The sequence below is a fragment of the Nannospalax galili genome, unplaced genomic scaffold (genome assembly GCF_000622305.1).
Source record: "Nannospalax galili isolate Female #2095 unplaced genomic scaffold, S.galili_v1.0 scaffold1532, whole genome shotgun sequence".
Classification (NCBI taxonomy): domain Eukaryota; kingdom Metazoa; phylum Chordata; class Mammalia; order Rodentia; family Spalacidae; genus Nannospalax; species Nannospalax galili.
The window spans coordinates 449,455-470,081 of record NW_008330832.1 but is presented as its reverse complement, the minus strand read 5'-3'; positions in this window follow the sequence as shown (position 1 = coordinate 470,081).

Here is a 20,627-nt window from a genome sequence, read left to right as displayed (position 1 = left end):
CAGTAAACAGAGGCAAAGCACTTCAAGATAAAGGCAAAGGCACTGTCCTGAAAACGACTCCACTAACTCAGGAAATAATAGCAAAAACTGACAAATGAGATTGCATGAAATTAAAGTGCTTCTGTACAGCAAATGAAGCAGCTGAATGAAGAGACACTCTAAGAAGGAAGAAAATCCTTGATGGCTATACATCTGACAGATTGCCAATATCTAGAATCCATAAATAACTCAACAATTAGCTATTGGGCTGGCAAGATGACTTAGCAGGTAAAGTCTGACAACCTGAGTTCAATTCCTGAGACTCACATGGAGGAAGTAGAGAACCAACTCCTGCAACTTGTCCTCTGACCTCCATGTGCTTTAGCTGCTCATTGGTGAGCAGGAACATCACTTCAGTGCATCTCTGGTCCTTGGAGCGACCAGAGACTGAACTTATCAGCCCTCTGGAAACTCAGCCTCACACGCTCCTCTTCTGTACATTGGACTGAGGGTGGCTCAGGTATCACACGTCTATCTTGTGTGGTAAGGTCACTTGGTTTCTCACCTGCACTCTGGGATGGTATATTAGTTACTTATCACTGCTGTGACAAAATACCTGGTAAAAGCAACTTAAGGGAGGAAGGGTTTATTTTGACTCACAGTTTGAGGGAATACAATCCATCATAGTAGGGAAGGCATGGCGGTAGGAGTATGAGGCAGCTGCTCACCTTCAATCCACACTCAGGAAGTAGAGAGCAATGGATACTGGTGTTCAGTTTACTTGTCTTCTTCTTCTTTGTCTTCTAAGTCTTGTCAAGCATGTTAACCATGCCCACACACCCACACACAAATGTCTACCCACAGAAACGTACACACACACACACACACACACACACACACACACAAATTCTTAGCCGGGTATGGTGACACATGCCTTTAATCCCAGCACTTGAGAGGCAGAGGCAGGTGGATCTCTGTGAGTTTGAGGCCAGTGAGTTCTGTGAGTTTGAGGCCAGTCTATATAGCAAATTCCAGGCCAGTCTATATAGCAAATTCCAGGCCAGCTGGGGCTACAGGGAAACCCTGTCTGAAAAAGACAAAAAAAAATGTATTGTATGAAGAGCACGTGTGGGAAATTGGTCAGCAGTCTGCACATTAGCAGACCAAGTGTGAGATTTGTGTAACATCCCCAGCTGATGGAAAACTAGGAGAGGGGAGTGTCTTTAATAGCCCCATACCAGTACAAGATGCCTACAGGAGTGATGCTGTAATTTCTGGTGTTTGAAGGGTTAATTGGAGGGGCAGGGTGCGAATTTTACTGTGCACACTTACACATGCGGCCTGCTTCTGTGAGATGCTCCCATCTGCCCATCTGCTTAGGAAATCCAGGGGACAAAGGTGGTTTTACTCTGGGGATCCCACCTGCAGCTTCATGGTTACCTTCTGGGGAAACACTTCCTGACTTCCCTACCCTGGTAGCCCAGAGCTTCCTATGATCCCAAAAGACCATGGTCTGATGCCCCAAGATCAGGCTGGGTTCCCTGAGGGCCATGCCTCAGCCAGCGGGGCCAGAGAGGCCTCATTTCCCCATGGTAGAATCATCTGAGCCCGCTGAGATCTACAGCTGCCTCCCATGGAGCCAAACCAGATAAATCATAAAGGAGGTTGTGTGGGGCTGGACACGGAGTGGACAGCAGTCATCACTTCCAGTTGATTCCTCTTGAGCCAGGAAGTTGTGCCAGCCAAACTCTAACCAGCCTGTCCCTGGCTGTGTGACATTTCAGTTCTGTCTAATTCCTCTGCATAGGGTCACAATAACAGGCGAGAATGCCCTGGAAATGTAGAACATACAAGCAAATGGGGCTTAATCACCATTAGCCATCATCTAGTTGTCATCATGTGTCTGCCCAGGAGTCAAGGTGGCCACAGGTCCTGGCCCCTGCAGGTGTGGAAGGCACCTGGCTTCTGTTGCCGGCTCTCCAGGGTCCCCTGCCATCAACCTCACAGTTAGTGAAGGACTGACAAATGGCTGTTTGCTGGCCATCCAAGTGGCAAGTGCTGACACGCTCAGAACAAGTGTCAGAGGTCTGCACTTTGTCAGGGCCCAGAGGTCAATCTCCTGGGGCAGCACAGGAAGCGAACCCAGCACTAGGGTGGGTAGGAACATGGGGCCAGAGGTCTCAGGTGCCAGGCTGTAGGTAATACCTCGGAGGACAGTTATACCAGGCCTGTGAGAGGGTGAGGTGAAGGAGGACAGTCCCTGGTGTCAAGGCTGGCTCTGACACCCTAGTTGTGACCACCATCAGGTTCTTCGCTGCAGACACATTCATCTTTCAGACATCACTTGGGATTGACTGTGGTAGGGGGCAGGCAGGCCTGCCATATTGTCCCCCATCTGTCACCCACTTTATACACAGTCATAAAATGATGAGTAGTTGGATCAGAAGTGATCACCTCACGTAGGCATTTCTAGGTTCTAGGCTTTACTGGAATATTCTCAGCACCATGTCTCACTGAAGCAGCCCAAGTCCCACAGACAGTTTACCTCCAAGGCTGCTCTGTGGATTTAGTATATGGAAAATGCACACAGCAGGTGCTGCATAAGCACTTGCTGCCCTTGCAGTGACTATTACCTGGCCACACCTGCATCTGATTAGGCCGCACCTGCATCTGATTAGCTCTAAAAAGTGAGATAGACCTGGATTCACCTTCCTCTTCTGCATGCTATCATCCATCCAGTCCCTGCCCCATTTCTTACCCAGCTTGGGGTCAAGTTCCAGGGTCACCTGCCTACATGGGCAGAAGGCCACCTTAGCCTGTCTCCCTCCTGAGGAATGAGTCTCTCCTTTAGATCCTTTTCTCTGAGGGGGGAGCCATCTAAGCCAGCCCATGGCTTTCCAGCCTTCTGCCTAAACCCAACCCCAAGCCAAGCCTCTGACCCCATTTGCATCCATAGTGACTAGCTAGGCCATCATGCCAACCCCTATGGCATGGTACCAGATTGCTGCCTGCCCATGAGACTGCTGGGCCCCACAACAGAGTGATGTCAGGATGTCACAAGAGAGGCATCTACACCTGCTGGACAGTCACCATCATATGGGCTGGTAAAGTTTCAGAACTGCCCCTTCTCTCCCAGATGCTCCCCCACCAAAGCCCCTCCCCCCACTGGTGGTCCCTTCCGCCTGTGGCCAGCAACTGGTGGTTGTGTTTAAGTGAGTAATTTGGCCCCTGTTTAAGGAGAGGAAGCAATAATAGCGACCGTAATTGTCCAAATTACTGCTGTGCCTCTAAGTTTGACATCTGCCTAATGACGGCAGATGGAAACCTGACCTGGGGCCTAGAGCGGGTGGGCATCTATGACTGCTAGGAGTGCCCCCAAAGCTGGCCCCATCTCTGCTGGTCATCCCCCTGGAAGAAGAATCACTTAGACCAGACCCTTTCAAACCAGAGTCCAGAGAGGGAGCCACTGCCCACAGCACAGAGGAGAACTGGACACAAACCACCATTTGCCATTTGGTAAGCCTTGTGTTTGAAGAACCAGCCAGTGCATTGTCTATTCAAAACCAAAAAGTACAGAAGACAGGCCCCACAGAGATGACCTTGATTGTAGATGACACCTACGGAAAGCACTTGACATACTGGCACTCAGAGGAGACACCTGCCATATTGACACCCAAGGGACACACCTGATGTACCAGCATACAGGTGAGATACTTGCCATACCAATGTCCAGATTGAGAGGCCTGCCATGTGGCACTCAAGTGAGACCCTGCAGCACCAGCATCCAAGTGAGATACACCTGCTCTGCTTGGCACCCAGTAGATCAGTGTGTGTCTCTGTTGTGCTGCCATCACCTGGCAGTGACTTTGTCATAATGCCATACAGATGAGTGCAGTCCTGCCATGCAACCCTCCTATCTGCAGGCTCTTATTGTCAAGGGGCAGAAACCTCAGATTATGGGACTTTATGGATCATAACTTCTAGAGTAGGGGAAAGCATCCCGGGCTGCCCACCTTGTCCATCCATATACACTCTGTGGCCCTATCATGAACCCATTGTCATTACTATCACCAAAAATCAGAGAGGGCCCAAGATGACAGTGTCATGCTGGCTGTGAGCACACTTCCACTTCAACTCAGGGAGCAGAGACTCACCTGCTTGCTCAGAACCGAGAAGCCTGAGGGACTGCAGCAGGTTGTACAGGCTCTAGAAGTGGCCCTGGCGGCACCTCTGGACTGTCCACTAGCTCAGGCTGGGGCTTGTCTTGGGTGTATGAAGAGGCCAGAGCAGCGAAGTCCAGGAGATCAGAGCTCTGGAGGAGTAGTCCCAGCCCTGCACATGTTGTGGAGTCACAGCTGACCCCACCCATATGGGGCTGAAGTCACAAGTGTCACAGGGATTCCTAAAAGCTCGGGTTTCCTGCTTGGGGTGTGTGTGTCCCTATTACTGACTCTGGTTCAGGGGTTCGGAGCTGGGCATCAGACTCAGGTTGCTAGAAAACAGAAGCATGCTACTTCCCCCACTCCTGGCTCAACCAACCTCTCCCTTTCCTTTTTTCCTTCTTTTTTCTCTTTTTGTGTGTGTATTTGTGTGTGTGCATGAGTGCACATTTGTGCACATGCTTGTGGAAGCTGGAAGACAATCTTATATATCATCCTCATGAACACTGTCTACCTCCTTTAATATAGGGTCTCTCACTGACCTGAAGGTTACCAATTAGGCTACATTGACTACCCAGAGAGCCCCAGGGATCCTCCTGTTGCTGTCTCCCCAGCATTCTGATTAAACGCATGCCCACCTTTTTACATAGGTTCTAGCAATCAAACTCAAATCCTCATGCTTGTATAACAAGTACTTTACTGACTGAGCCATCTCCTCAACCCTCAGTCAGCCCCTTTCCATCTGTGTTTCTGTCTACTCTGAGCTCTGCAGTGGCCCTGACCTGGCACCAGGGTAAAGGGATGCTGAGCAAATGCTGTGTCACAGTATCTTCCTGTTTCATCCACTCCATTTGTTCAGCTCAGAGTGCCCCTGGCTACAGGGAAAGCAAGGATGCCTCAAAGCTTCCCACAGTCCCTTCACCATCCTGCACCACTGTTCCTGCCTCGTGCCTTGGTTTATCGTTCTCTAAAGTAGGGGTAATTATACTGGTGCTGCTGTTGAGTTCCAGTCTTACATGGGGGCCTCAGACTCTTCCTGTAAGGCCAGGCCTCTGTGGGTCACTTGCCCTTGCCTCTGGGGTTCATTGTGTGTTTTCTGAACCCATGTTTAGATGTGAGGGGATACAGAGCTTCAGGGCCCCAGGGGGATTGGCTAGGTTCTGAGGCGGCTGAGCAGTACTGTACAAAGAGGTCGTGGAGGCCCTGGACATGCAGATGGTGGACCTTGATGCACAGGAGTCCTCTCTGCAGTCCTGTTACGTGACCTCAAGGTGGCTGTCCTGACTAGATTTCCATGTTTGGAGAAGACTCACTGCAGACTGGGAGAGAGGAGAAGCAACAAGGGGAGACAGAATTTGGTAATTAGTGAGCCTGTTCCAAGTGCCTGTCCTGACGAAGGGGACCCACTGACCTATATCCTATTATGCAGCTTCCATTGACAAATGAGGGTCCTCAACCAGAGCCCACGGTTAAGAGTTCTTGCAGGGAGCCCCAAGTTTCTGGGACCATCTGAGGCTGTACACCTTGGGCACTAGGCTAGTCTGTCCCTTGCTAAGTGTCCCCAGAACTATAGTTCTGAGTTCTGAGCACACTAGCAGGTCACCAGAGGTCTCTTGGCACCTCCAGGCTTTACAGAGAAGAGGCATGGGCTGGCTATGGTGAGAAGGGACCCAAGGTTGTGTCCCTTGGGCCTGGAACCTGTCCAAAGCAGGGTCCCTGGGCTTCTGGCTAAGAGTTCATCCTTCCTTCCAGCCACGAGGCAGCTGGGGCCTCGGAAGAGCATAAAAACATCTAACTGACACTTGGTCACCTTTATTATACACAGAGGCCTCTCATCTCCAGCCTCTTGAGAGGGCTCTCCAGTCAGACTGCCGCCTGCCCTTGATCTGTGCAATACAGTGGGCGGGCTTCCTCCACCCAACCAGGCAGGGGCTTCCACAGCCTGACCCAGGGGATTTTGGCTCCCAGGGCCCCAGCTAGGTCATACCTGTCTCCAGGACTGTGGAGGGTTAGGAGCAAGCTGACCACGGTGGGCAGGGCCACTGTAAAGTAGTCCAAAGGAACAGGTTGGAGCCTTTGTGTGCCATCCCCCAAGAGTTGGAAGCCTTGTGCGGTGACATGGCCCAAAGGTCTTTCCCTTCCTCCTGGAAAAGACTTTCAAGATCCCATTTTGGGCTCCTCTGCTTCCTGCAAAACCCAGAAGCTTTTCTGTAGGATTCCACATACTCTTACTTCTCCAAGATGGTAATGTTGTGAGCACACATTGCCCTGGCACTGCCAACCCAGGGGACCCACAGTGTAATTGTGCATGCATGTCAGGAGCTGAGGTCTGCCTGCATGGCCCTATCCACACCGGCATGTATATAATGCATGTGTAGGAAGGTACTGACAGACGCCAGCTGTGGACTGGCCTCTCTCTCCCAAGTCTGCTGCATGTAACTTTGAACGAACCTGCTTCTCCCCTGTCTGGGCCCGATGCACATTCCCATGTTGAGACATGCCTTTTAAAAAGGAAGCACTGTGGGTGGGGTGTGGTGGCACATGCCTTTAATTCCAGTTCTGGGACTGGGGAGCCGGGCATGCAGAGGCAGGCAGATCTCTGTGAGATCAAGGCCAGCCTGTATACATATACATAGTGAGTTCTAGGCCAGCTGGGACTACCAGGGAAACCCTGTCTGTCTCAAAAAAAAAAAAAAAAAGAGGGATGGGAAGCACCCTGGAACTAGAGATGGCTCAGTGTTTAAAACACTTGCCTTGCAAATGTGAGGACCAGAGTTTGGAACCGTAGAGCCCATTTAAATGCCGGGTGGGCAAGGTGGCCTGCCTATAATTCCAACCTGACAAAGTACAGACAAGATCCCCAAGGACTAGCCCTATCAGTGAGTTCTAGATTGGATTGAGACACCCTGCCTCAAGGAATGAGGTGGGAGAGTGACGAAGAATTATTCCTGACATCAACCTCAGGCCTCTGTGTGCATGCACACATACAAAGACATGCATACACACATGCACACACACGTACAGCACACACATAAAAAATGGAAAATGAGAAAAAGGACATGCTAACTTCCTCTGGAATCTCTTTCAACTGCAGTAGCAGTGTCACATGGAAGCAGACCTTGAAATGTATTCAAGAGTGGGTTCTGGTTCTGACTGAGGGTCCCTAGTCTTCTCCTGCTTCTTCTCATGAGCCCCACTGCAGGTTGGCAACCTCTGGGGATCACAGTCCCCTTCCTGCCTCTCCATTAGGAGAGGGGAGACCAGCAGTGCAGGATAGGACAGCCTGCTCCTACCCTCCCACCATTGCACACTAAGGGCGATGAGCTGGACAGGCTTCCACTGAGAGATTCTGAGATTCCATAGGGTCTCAGAGCCACCCACGGACTGTACCTGGTGCTTTTCTAGCCATGTCCCAAATGCACTTGCCTCTTTTTCTCCTGGTCGCTTGCTCCCATGGGGAAATGTACTGAAAGTGAAAGCTCCCCCAGGCAATCTGTAGGATGACAGGGAGGCAGGGAGTGTGGGAGGAAGTTGGGTCCCTCTGGGGCAGGAAACAAAAGGAGGCCAGCAGGGGAGTCCTCCAGACATTGTTTTGATAGGTGTAATTGTGGTAGGAGAAGAAACCAAACACTTCACAGGGCAGAGGAAAAACAAAGTCCAGATCTGATAAAATGGAATTAATTACATGTAATATTGTCTTCAGAGTTAGTAAATCAGGTGGGGCCACCTGAGACCCGGTATTCCGTGAGGTGAAATGGGATCAACCCAGGATCCAGCAGATTTCCAGGGCAGGATCCAAGCCTCTTTCCTCTTTTTCCTTCCCTGGCTGTCTCCTGCTTTTATACACTTTCTTAAACCCTGTTCCCCCACCCTCCCACCCGCCCCAGTGTTGCCCCAGGGCATTTTCGAATGCTGTCCCTAAAGCACTCTTCCCCAAACCCCTTCCACATAGCTCCTCCTCTCTTCTCTTCAGGTCTCTGTTCAAAGCCTGTTTCACAGGAAGCCCAACCCCATCCCAATGTTCTCCTCTGCCAGGGACCTCTCTCCTCAGCACCAACCCTATGCTGGTTAGTTTTTGTCAGCTTGATACAAACTGGAGTCATCTGGGAAGAAGGAACTTCAACTGAGCAATTTCCTCCATCAGACTGACATGTGGGCGTGTGTGTAAGGCATTTTCTTGATTATTAATTGATGTAGACCGGTCCAGCCCACTGTGGGCAGTTCCATCCCTGGGCAGATGGGCCTGGGCTGTGTAAGAAAAGTAGCTGAGCAGGCCAGGGGATGCAAGCCTCCGTTTCTGCTTACAGATTCCTGCTTGAGCTCCCACCCTGGCTTCTTTGGATAAGCAACTGTTGTGTACACTGAAATAAGCCCTTTACTCCCCAAATTGCTTTTGGTCAGAGGTTTTTGTTTGTGTTGTTGTTTGTTTTTTCAACACAGTAACCGAGAAACTAAACCAGAACAGGCCTGACCCTCCATGGGCCTCTTGTGTCCCCAACTACCAACAAGGGGCCTGGCATGGGGATAGATGCTCTAGAATTGATTCATTATTTGTTATTAATTGCATTTTATTTGTGTCTATGTATATGGGCATGCACATGCCATGATATACATGTGGAAGTCATGGGGCAATTTGTGGGGGTCAGTTCTCTCCTTCCAGTGTGGGTCCCAGGATAGAACTCTGGTTGTTAAGACTCGGAGGCAGGACTCTCTACCTCCTGCGCCATCTTGCCGGCCCCTTATTCTTTATTCATTCATTAAAGATGGGTGTTTAGGAGCTGGAGAGATGGTTCAACGGTTGAGAGCACATATTGCTCTTCCAGAGGACCTGAGTTCAATTCCCAGCTTCCGTATCAGTTCGCAACCATCTGTAGCTCCATCTCCTGAGGGATCCAGTGCCTCTGGCTTCCACAGGCACTTGCACTCACATGCACATATTCACACACACACACGCACACACACACACACACACACACACACACACACACACACACAAAATTTTTAGAAAACTGATGCTTAGCATGGCAGGGAGGCAAGGTCCTTAGCACGCCTTCAGTAAGCTTCCCCTGTCAAAGTGACAGCCACTTAGCCACTGAGAATGTCTTGAGTGGCAGTAAGTACCAGCAAGCATGGAGGCTTCTACTGTGCAGATACAGATGTGGAGGAGAAGCTGCCTTGGGGTAGTGGGTGTTTGGGTGCCTGACTCAGAACTGTTCCCAATGCTGGTGGGAAGGGGGCTATTCTGTGAGCTGCACTTTCACTATTTCTCCCTATGAGGCAGAAACACCCCCGGTGGTCCCTTGCCAGGCTCCTTGTACCAGGTGGAGTGTCCTCAGGATCAGGTGCACAGGGTGAGCCCTGCTTCCCTGGCTTTCCCCTCCCTAAGCCTTGTGTTTACAGGAGCAGCTCACAAATCACCAGGCTGCACTAATGGACCGTGCCTGCGGGCCTTTGACAGCCAGAGAGGCTTTTAGGAAAGGCCTTTGACTCTGGCTGTGACTGTGGGTGCAATCTCTCCTCCAGCCCCTGCCTCAGCATAGACACATGAGGGAGGGCTCTGAGGAAAAGCATGGGGCTAAGAGATGCTTCCTGGACTCCATCCTCCCACAGACACTGCTGACTACATGGCTGATTGTACTGTTTACCTAGAGCTAACAGCAGCATATTCCACATGGTGTCTTTTTTAAATTATTTATTTATTTCATGTGTATGAGTGTATTGCCTGCAGGTGTGTGAGTGCACCCATGTCATGCAATGCTCATGGAGGACAGAAGAGGGCGTTGGATCCCCGGGAACTGGAGTTATGGATGGTTGTTAGCCACCATGTGGGTGCTGGAATTCGAACCCAGGCCTTCTGTAAGAACAGCCAGTGCTTGTAACTGCTGAGCCATCTCTTCAGCCCCTCTTCACTGTTTCTAAGTCAGTGGTCTCATCCATAGACAGATGTTGGAGGGAGTTACTTCCTCAAAGTAGTAGCCTGGACCTTTATTACTTGAGTCATTGTGATACCTGGATGGTGACCCAGTCTGACATCTGCTCTATGGACAGAACATCCAGTCCTGGAGATGGCAGACTGTTGAGGAGACAGAGCCCAGGGACAGGCAGAAGGCACTGGCTCCAGCCTCCTTCCACTGCTGTGGCTCCGCCCCTCACCAGGTCACCCATGCCTCATCTGTCAAGCCAGAGATTGAGACAGGACCTCTGGTGGCCTCAGGCTAAGATACAAAGTGCTGCCCCAGTTAAGGCAGCCACACAATCTCCAAGCCTGTCAGGGACTCTGGTAGCCCAGTGAGTGATGGCCCCAGGGGATTGACCAGCTGCCTGGGTGTCCCATAAACATGGCCTTAAAGTGACTAGTGACACCCATCCATCTTGCCCTCTGACTGTGCCCTGGTGGCTTTCAGAGTGGCCCTTGTTGACACTATCCTTGGCCCCTTCCGGGTGGTGAGTAAGGATGGTGATGGGCCTGTGGATGAATGGATGAATCCCCACAGTGGGTGCCACAGCTCAGGACGACTGGGATGGTCAGATGGAGGCAGCATGATGAAGCTAAGCTCGGGTCCTGAGTTCCACTGAGAATCAGATCCCATTCCTGAGCTGAAGCTACAGCCCTTTGGGGTCTGTCCTCTAGGTACAGATAGGACTCCAGCCTCAGCCTGACCCAGGCCTCCACTGGGGGACAGCAGAGTGATGGTAACTATGGGCAGCCAGGACCCTCAGGAGCCCATGTTTCCTTTATTCCTCCAGGGACGGCTAAACAGAGCACACCTGCCCCTCCCCCTTCCTGCAGACCCTGGGTCTGATGTCAGCTGGGATAGCCACCTTCTGGGCTCCTAGCTCCTTTCTCTATCTCTCTCTCTCTCTCTCTCTCTCTCTCTCTCTCTCTCTCTTTCTCTCTCTCTATTTTATTTTTTATTTTATTTTACGTATATGCATGTATTACCTGCATGTAGGTAAGCGCACCTGTGTCGTGCAATGCCCATGGAGGACAGAAGAGGCCATTGGATCCCCTGGAACTGGAGTTACGGACAGTTGTTAGCTGCCATGTGGGTGCTGGGATTTGAACCCGGGTCTTCTGCAAGAACAGCCAGTGTTCTTAACCCCTGAGCCATCTCTCCATCTCTCTTGTCTCCTTTCTCTGTGCCCTCTTCCCCTTCCTCTTCTGCCTGCTCTTCTAGTACCTCCTCCCCCTCCTCCTCCCTCTCTTCCTTCCCTCTTCCCCTTCCTCTTCTCCTCTTCCTCTTCCTCCCCTTTCCCAGCCCTCTTCCTCCTCCCCTCTAACATTCCTCCTTCCCCCTCCTCCCATCCCTCTAATACTCCCCCTCCCCTCCTTCTAATCGTCCTTGTTCCCTTCTCATCCTCATTCTCCCCCTCTTCCTTGACTCCTCCCCTTCCCTCCTTCTTACTCTCTTCACTTCTTGCTCCCCTCCTTCCACTCCCTTTTCTGCCCTTCATCCTCCCTCCCCCTCCCCCTTTTACCCTTTCTCCTTCCTAACCCCCCTCCTGTCCTCCCTTCCCATCTCATCTACCCCTCCCTCCCCCTCCTAACCCTCCTCCTCCTTGTACTCCACACCTCCTCATTCCCCTCCCCTCCCTCATCCTTTCCCACCTCCTTGAACCCTCTCTTCCCTTTTCCTCACTATTCACTTTCTCCTCCTCTCCCTCTTTATCACACCCTCCTCCCCTTCCTCCTCCCTTCCTCCTAACCTTCTTCTCCTCCCTCCTCCTTCCTTTCCTCTTCCCCTACTCCTAACTCTTTTCTGATCCTCCAGCTTCTTTCTCCCTTCCTGGAAGCCCTCCCTGTCCTGTTCTCCCTCTCCTCTCCCCCTCCCCTTCTCTCCTCTCTCCTCCTCCTCTCCTTCCAATCTCAGTAGATTTAGCACTGATGTGATACTTTAACTTGCTGCCCATAGCAACTTACCAGCAGACCTAGCAATACCCTCCACAGCATTTCTTTTCCATGTAGCTCCAGATCAAAGTCCAGTTTAGCGCTACACTCAGCTGTCTCACCTTTGGGTTTTGCTCTGCGAGGACAGGCTCCAATCTGTCCCCATCTTTTACTCTACTGGCATTTTTGAACCACACAATCTCTAGCAGATGGCCCCTAATGTGGGGTGCCCTGCCTGAGCTCTGATCATACCTTCCTAGCTGGGTGCAGAGGTGGAAGGTTGGGCACTCCCTACAGTGCCACCTGACCCTTGGGGGTGGATGTCCCTCATTTCAGAAGCAGCTCACTCCTTTTCATACTCTGAACAGGGAGAAGACTCCAAGGTGTTTGTTGGCTTCCAGGAGCTCTGGAACCTGCTCCTTTCATTGTGGCTGACCTCTTTCCACACATCCAGGGCCCTCTCTCCCTACCCATGTGTCTTAGCATGACTAAAGATCATGGGGATCAGCAATTTCTTGGAGGTGTACTGACTTTTCCCCAGGCCTGGAATTGGAGACCAAGGTCTGGCTACCTCTATGTTCCTAGCCCTGGAAGCCTCATCAAAGAACTAGACCCCTACAATGGGCACCTGTGACCCACCTCACAGATAGACTTCTTTGTTAGTTCTAGCATGTCACCCCATTGTGTGTTCTTTGCAGGACATGTTAGAATGTTCTGGGTGATGAATCCATTTATCCTCTATCTCTTGGATCTATCCTGAAGTGGGGATTGGCTCATCCTGCCCTTTGCCATGAGCCTGTAGTGTCTCAGATCTTTGAGAACTCCAAGGAGGCCCGGAGAAGCATTTCTGAGGTCATTAGGCCTTGACAATGAGTCCACAGAACAAGGCAGCTCAGTGCACCTACATGGTCTCAGGCCTGGCATGGGGCAAATTGCCACTGGGCAATACCAAGAGTCCTCATACCCACCCCCTGGTTGTCTTTGTATCAGCCTCCCATCACTCCATCCCCATCTCCTTGCTGGTTACAGGTAGATGCAGCCTGGTACCCTCACAGGGGATCTGAGGCCCAAAGGAGCCCAGAGGTGGGATGCACTTCTGCCTAAGAGCTTTGACCTGAGGTACCATAACAGTCTGCATAGGCTAATGCTCCTGTCTGTGAAGAATGGGTTGTCTGAGCTCCTCTGCTTCTCACATCATCATGCCAACAATGTCTTTTTAAAACTTTCTTGTCTAAGCTGGTCCTGGTGGCACACACCTTTAATCCCAGCACTCTGGGAAGCAAGAGGCAGGCAGATCTCTGTGAAATCATGGCCAGCTTGATCTACATAGGCCACCTGGGGCTACTGGAAAACTCTGTCTCAAAACAAAACAAAGCAAAACAAAACAACAACGACAACAACAACAAAATGTATGTTGCCTGGTGGGGTGTGGGGACTTGGGACCTCCCATCCTAGCTACTTGGGAGGCTGAGGAAGGAGGATCACAAGTTCAAAGCTTACCAGTCCAGGCAACTTAATGAGACCCCATCTCAAAATAAAAGAGCTGGGGAAGCAGCTCAGTGAAAGTGTTGACCAAACATGCACGAGGCTCTGGGTTCCACCCCCAGCACCCCCAAAAAGTTTTTAAAAAAATATGTGTGTAGTATACATACATGTGTGTGGTATATGTACTTGGGGGTGGGTGTGCATATGGAGGCCCGAGGAGAACACTGGGTATTTGGCTCTATCACTCCATCTTAATTCCTTGAAACAGGATCTCTCAGTAAACCCGGAGCAAGGCTAGCAGCTAGCAAGTACCAGTGATCCGATCCCAAGGGTACAGAAACCCTCCAAACCACTCTTCTGCCCTGTGCCCAACTTGGATCGAAGCAGGATGAGCTAGGTCTCACGCATCTGGCTCCTGCCACCTTTAGGGTACTTTTGCGCCTCTCTCCTCTTCTGAGCCTCAGTTTCCTCATCTGTAACTCAGTGCCTTTCCCCTTGCAGAATCACTGGGGAGGGGGCACCCCACCTCCCCTAGGCCTTGGCAATGTGCCTCAAGGAATCTGGTGCTGCCCCCACACTTCACTGTGAGACAGCAGACACAAGGGAGAGGAGACCAGCTTGTTTTTCAAACAAAACGGTATCAGATGTGTGATTTGGTTTTTCTTTAAAAAAGAAAAAATATTTATATATATGCACACACATATATTCCTTGCAATGGCTTAAGCTATGCTCAAAATGGGGTGGAGGAGGTGAAAGACAGGCCGTTCCAGTGGCTTAAAACACCCCAGATAAGTGTGCGGTGATTAAGCGCCACCATTAGCTCTAATGGGCAATAATTGGTGATGAGAAACAATTTTCTAGGGCACTACAGCCCGGGTGCCCCACACCCTGGCCCCAGTGGGGACGGCCGAAGACTGATTAACTCCTGGGCTGGAGGAAATGTCCGAGGCACAAAAAGTTTCCAGATTCAAGGGTAATTGGAAGAAGTGATTTCACTTTCCACAGCAGGCTGATGAGGGGCCACCCACCTGCTAGTGAAGGCGGGGCTCCCTGGCTTCCTGCCCACCATGGGATGGAGCAACACCCCGTTCCTGTGCAGGAAGCCAAGGATGCAGGGAGTACCGGCCATGCCACTCAGGGTTTTTCTCTCCTGGCTTTCATTTTAAGACTCACATTCAAATTCACCAGGAGACAGCCCAGCTTTCCCAAGAGCCCACCCAAGGCTGTGGGGTATCTCTGTGGGACTCAAGAGAAGATACTTCTGTTGACTGGCAGGTGCAGCCTCCCTCCAGAGCACTGGATCCCAGTAGAAGCAGGCTAGATTCCTGGGAGCGATATGCAGTGCTCCATCTGCATAGCAGTCCTCCACATGACTGTGCTCATGTTTCTACTGCTTTCCCCTCTGTCCAAGAAGAGGCTCCTGCTTGCTTCGCTCTGGTGAAGCTGAAGGCCACCTCTGGATCCCACCTCTCTACCCACTACTTCCTTCTCCATAGCTGCTGTTCACAACGCCTACTTTCCTTTCCACCGGGTTCACTCCCTTTTTCCCACATCCAAGGCAGAAATCCCCGCTTCCCACCTATCCTCATGACTATGCACAGCCCACCCTCTCTGAAATACATCTTCTTGCCTCACACCCTTCCCAGACCGGTACCACTCCCTGGGTCTCTAGATAGACAGCTTCACTATTTCCCCTTCCTGGGTTGGGGAGAGTTCACAGATTGGTACTCTGTTACCGCAGTGGCTGTCACTATTCACACATACCCAGTCTACAAACCAGTTGTAATAAACAGGTCTGGTGTGTACTCAGCCCCGCCCAGCCCTATGGGAGGTGACAGGTTAAAGATTTAATTTTTAATTGTGTGTGTGTGTGTGTGTGTGTGTGTGTGTGTGTACATGAATGCAGGTGCCCTCGGAGGCCAGAGGCGTCTGATTCCCCTGGAGGTGGAGTTATAGGTAATTGTGAGATGCCTGACATGTTCTGTGCAACAAGAGGATGTGCTCTTATTCGCTGAGCCATCTCTTCAGCTCTGGGAGACGACACTTTGAAATGTGCGCTGAGGGCTGGAGAGATGGCTCAGCAGTTAAGAGTGTGTACTTCACTTGTAGAAGACCCAAGTTCGGTTCCCTATACCAACATTGGGTGGCTCACAACTGCCTGTAACTCTAGCTTCAGGGTACCCAACACACTTTTCTGGCCTTTGCAGTCACCTGCACTCATGTGAACATACCACCACACATACATACACATAACTAAAAATAAATAGAGAGCTGGAGCAATAGCTCAGTGGTTAAGAGCACTTGCTGTTCTTCCAGAGGACACAGGCTCAGTTCCTGGCACCCAACATGACAGCTGACAGCTGTTTATAATGTCAGTTCTAGGGGATCCAACACCCTCTTCTGGCCTCCACAGGCATTGCATGCATGTGGTGCATTTATATACATGCAAGCAAACATACACATAAAATAAATAAATAAAATAATTTAATTCAAATAATTAAATAAACAAATAAATTTGTGATGAAGGGCTGGGCTGGGGACATGGCTCAGTTGGTAAAGTGCTTACTGTGCAAGCAAATTTGAGGATCTGAGTTTTTACCTGCAGCAGCCACATAAAAAGCCACCCACAGTGGTGTACTCCCTATAATCTCAGCCCTGGGAAGGTGGAGACAGGAGGAACCCTGGGGCTCACTGGCCAGTCTAGATGAATCAGTGAGCTCCACATTCAGGGAGAGACCTTGTTTTAAAGAAAAATAAGGTGGAGATCAATATAGGAAGACACTAGAAATCAACCTCTGGTCTCCACATGCAGCACATACATGTGTACTCATACCTGCACACACAGAGATGTTCTCTCTCTCTCTCTCTCTCTCTCTCTCTCTCTCCTGGTATCTCTCTCCAGTCGGGCATGATTGACCAGATCCTCCCTGGTTGACACTAATTGTCTAACAGGGACCCAGGAAAGAGCCAACCAAACTCTGAACTGGCTAATCTCCAAGAAGAATATGCATTGGGAACAAACCCACTCACTCAAGGGTGGGAAGACAGCTAGGTGAATGGTGGGGGAACATCTGGATGGATGGGTGGGTAAATGACGGGAGAATGATTCTGAGGTCCTGCTGGACCCCAGGAAGGGATGACCATGAGACAGGAAGTCTTTAAATGATACACTTTGTCACAGGTATGTGTGGAACCAGTGGTCTCCCCCAGAACATTGCAGAGGGGATCTCCCTGCAATAGCCTTGGTCCATGATTGGAGGGGAGGCTCAGGTTGAGCTCAGTTCCAAAGTGACAGGTGTGAATAGTTCCAGATGCCGCTGCTGCTGCCCAGCCCTGTGACTGCAGTCTTTCTGGGCCACTGTACTTTCAGCCAGGAGACATGGTGCCAGTGAATTCACAGGGCTGAGCAAGGCTGGCTGTGGAGTTACTGTCAGGGCTGCCTGCTGCCAGGATCCCTGTGCCAGGAGAGATATGAGGGCTGTTGAAGCTCCAAGACCTGTGGGTTGTTGCCCACGATGTCCCTTCAAGCACAGCTCCACGGTGTCTGCAGTCACTTTCTAAGCACTCTGTGAGGCCACACCACACCGGAGTTAGGAGAGTTCCAGTAAAGACGCACAGGCACGAAGGCTGTGCCCTCAGCTACTTGGCCACACTCTGCCACAGAAGTGATCGCCATCACCGCCACCACACCACCATTCTTCTCATAGAGAACGGATGCAGCACTCCGCACGTGTTCTGCGAGGCCATCATCACCAGCCTGCGGCAAACCAAGAGTGTGAGAAGTCACCGCCAGGCGGCGCTGCGGAGCACGGGTTTGCCGGTGGGCGCAGGTGAGGCTGGAGACCTGGCAGAGAGCACCTGCGGGGGAGGGGCGCGGCACTGCGGGGACCCGGCCCCTCCCGGGCAGGCGGGGGCTTTCAGCAGCTCATCCGGGAACATTTGCATGTAATTTGGGAGTGGGTCACATGTGGGAGTCATCAGGCAGAGGAAAGGCTCAATCAGGACCTAATCACTGTCTGTTTGGAGGGGTCTGGGCCCAAGTGAAAAATGAAAACGGGCCTATTTTGCTTGAGTGACAGCCATCAGGGGCCACCTTTGACCTCCCCACTCGAGGTCTGCCCCAGCTTAAAAACCAATCATCGGGGCAAGGACGGAAGGGGGCACACACCTCCCCTGTTCCCATCCTCCACCCCACCTCCTGGATCTTGGCTTGTAAGATTCATTCATTCTTTCTTTCAACACCCCAGCCTGCAGCAGATGCGTGGGGGTGTCCTGAGCTGTCACTTGTCAGTCAGGCCACCTAGCAGGCAACTGTCTATGTTCCCACCTATACAATGGGCGCAACAGCTGTGCCCCAACCGCTGACCCTGGTGAGGCGTTGACCGCTGAGGGCCCAGAGGGTCCTGGAGGATGGGGCTAGCGCTGTTTGTCAGGGGGAATGGGGCGTGTCCTCCCTAGGGGCTTGCATGGGAAAGACAGTCACCAACGAATCCCTCCCTCCTGACACCTCCAGTTCCAAAGCCTGGCCTGTTCCAGATGAGGAAGGAAGCGGGGAGCTGAGATGATAGGAGGACCCAGCTGTCCTCGCTCAGTGACGCAACAACCTGGTTCACCCCAGAGCCCAGGAATCTCCTCCTAGAAGATCCCAGGGTCCCTAGGGAGGCTTGGAGCCCTGGACCCCCAGGGTGACCAGCAAGGCGGATGGCCCGGCTGGCTCGAGCTCCAGGAACCAGCCACCGCGGTGACGCACGTGCCACAGGGCGCCCGGCGCGTCCCCGGCTCCAGACGCAGCTGCTTGGTTCGGCCCGAGGGCCTGGGCGGGGAGGTGCATTAGCGCCCGGCCGCCAGGCGTGTTTATCGGGATGTGGAGCGGGGCCTCCAGGAAACCGTCTGGCAGGCCGGCCCTCGGCAAATGGATTGCCAATTAATCAGCGTGTATTTATGAGAGCGTTTAAACCATTATTAATGTAGTGTAAATACGGAACCGCTGGCGGCCCCGGCAGGGCGCTCAGGGGCCATCTGCTAGGCGGCCGCATTCCAGGACCGCCGCCCCCCGCCTCCCGGCACTGTCCCCGCCCCCCGTTCCCACCTCCCAGCCCGCGGTGCTGCCCTCCTCCCCGACCCAGCACCATCCCTCCGAAGGTGCGTGGGGAGCAACCCACATTCGCTTAATCACCTGGCCGCGCAGCGGAGGTAAAGCGCTGGCCAAGGCCTGCCCAGTAGGTGCGTTCCTGCCTTGGGGAGACCGTGCAGGTGTCATATCGGACCCTGTCCTTTGACCCCACCATGTCCCTGTCCTTCGCAGCTCATGTTCCGGCTCCCGACTGGGCTCAGCCCTGGGACCCCAGGCATTGGGCACACCGGGAGTCGTTCCCTGGTTGGTTCAGACCTTGAGACTCCCCCCGGAGCTTGACCGCATTTGCACAAGGTTCCCTTCCTGAGCCCCTCTGCACGTCTCTAAAAGCTCAGGCCGCCCCACCTCCAGCGCCCCTTGGGTCAGGCTGGACAGCCTTTCTCAAAGCAGGGGCAGTCAAGGGCCAGACGCTGGAGAGACTAGCCTGCTGCTCTCATCAGCGTTTTCTTAAGGTCCTGCAGAGGACTTTGTTTATCATCTGCACCCATTTTACAGGTGAGAGACTGAAATCCCAGAGACAGGAAGCCAGGACCTGGTCAGCTCTTCCAACTGTTTCCTTTGCGGTCCTTCTCGCTGTGAACCCCAGGTGTGAATCATCATCACCTTGTGATTCAGTTTACAAAGACTCCAGGATTCTCCAACCTCAGGCTTCCGGGCTATGCTCACCTGAGGTCACCTGCCCTGGCCTCCTCAGGCACCATCCATCCCCTAGGTGAACCCATGTCTTCATTTAGGCTTCAAAGAGGTGGGAGAGGTTCTGCAGCTACAAAAAAGAAGCTTGAGCTCAGCAGCAGAGAAGCTTCTAGAGGCCCAGAGCTCAGTTTCCAGCACACACCAAGGGCTCACAACCACTTGTAATTCCAGCTTTAGGGGATCCAAGGCCCTCTTCTGGCCTTCACAGGCACCACACATGGGTGACATACAGACACATAACTAAAAATAAAAAGAATCTTTGAAAACGATAGCTGCAAAGACAGCTGAGGAGCAGTGGGGAGCAACGGGACATCTAAGCCCCCTTCCCAGGTCACTGCCCCTGCCATGCTGCTAAAATTTTCCCTTTGTGTATTTGCTGATTTCTTCACTCAACTTTGCACCGCCTGAGGGTGAGGACATTTTTACCACTGGTGCCACCAGGAGAGGTCATTCGATGTTTGTTGACTGACTAGCAGACCTTTGGGAAAAATGTGTGCTCAGAACTGCTTTTCCAGGCTGCCCTCTTTTCTCCCTGACTCCAGTCCATATGCCTAATTGATCTCAACCCTGCCCACTCCACCTGGCCGGGGGCATGAAGGGTGCCAAAAGAGCGAGCACCGGATATCTGAGATAGATATTTCCTTTGTCCTTGCCTGTCACAGTGGGTACACCAGCCCCTGAGGTCAAAGACCAGCCCATGTTTCCACCAGTGTTTGACTGACCCAGACACTAGGACAGGTCCTGCTCGCTGGCATTTCAGGGAGGGGAGGGAACAAAGATGTAGCATGTGCCCCTATTTCCTGGCCCACCCCCACCCCCCATTAGCCCAGCAAGGCTTGTTTATATTACAGCAGGAATTATTCCAGCCCTAATCAGAGGGCCTACAGAGCTTTCGGCATTCTTTACCCAAGGACACTCTCCAATCCTATAATTTCCATCTCCCCAGACGCCCCTGATTGAAAGCAAACATTTTTATATTTGGAAAGGAAAAGGGCCGTGCGCTATTCATAGCCCAGCCTGGCTGTTCAGAGCTGGGCCCTGGGGGGTAGCAGACCAGGGCTCAGCCTAGGGGATGGGTGTGGGAGGACACAAGGCCTGAGAGGGTGAAGAGCCCCCAGACTTCAGGCGCCTAAGGGGCAAAGGAGAACCCTTTGTCTTTGGGTGACCACTAGGCTCATTGTGTGAGGGGCAGCTGTGAAATGTTGGGGTGAGCCTTAGGTGGGTTACAGAGACTAAGGTTTAGAGAGTTCAGAGAAAGCCACCACAGTTCCATCCATGTCCCTCAGAC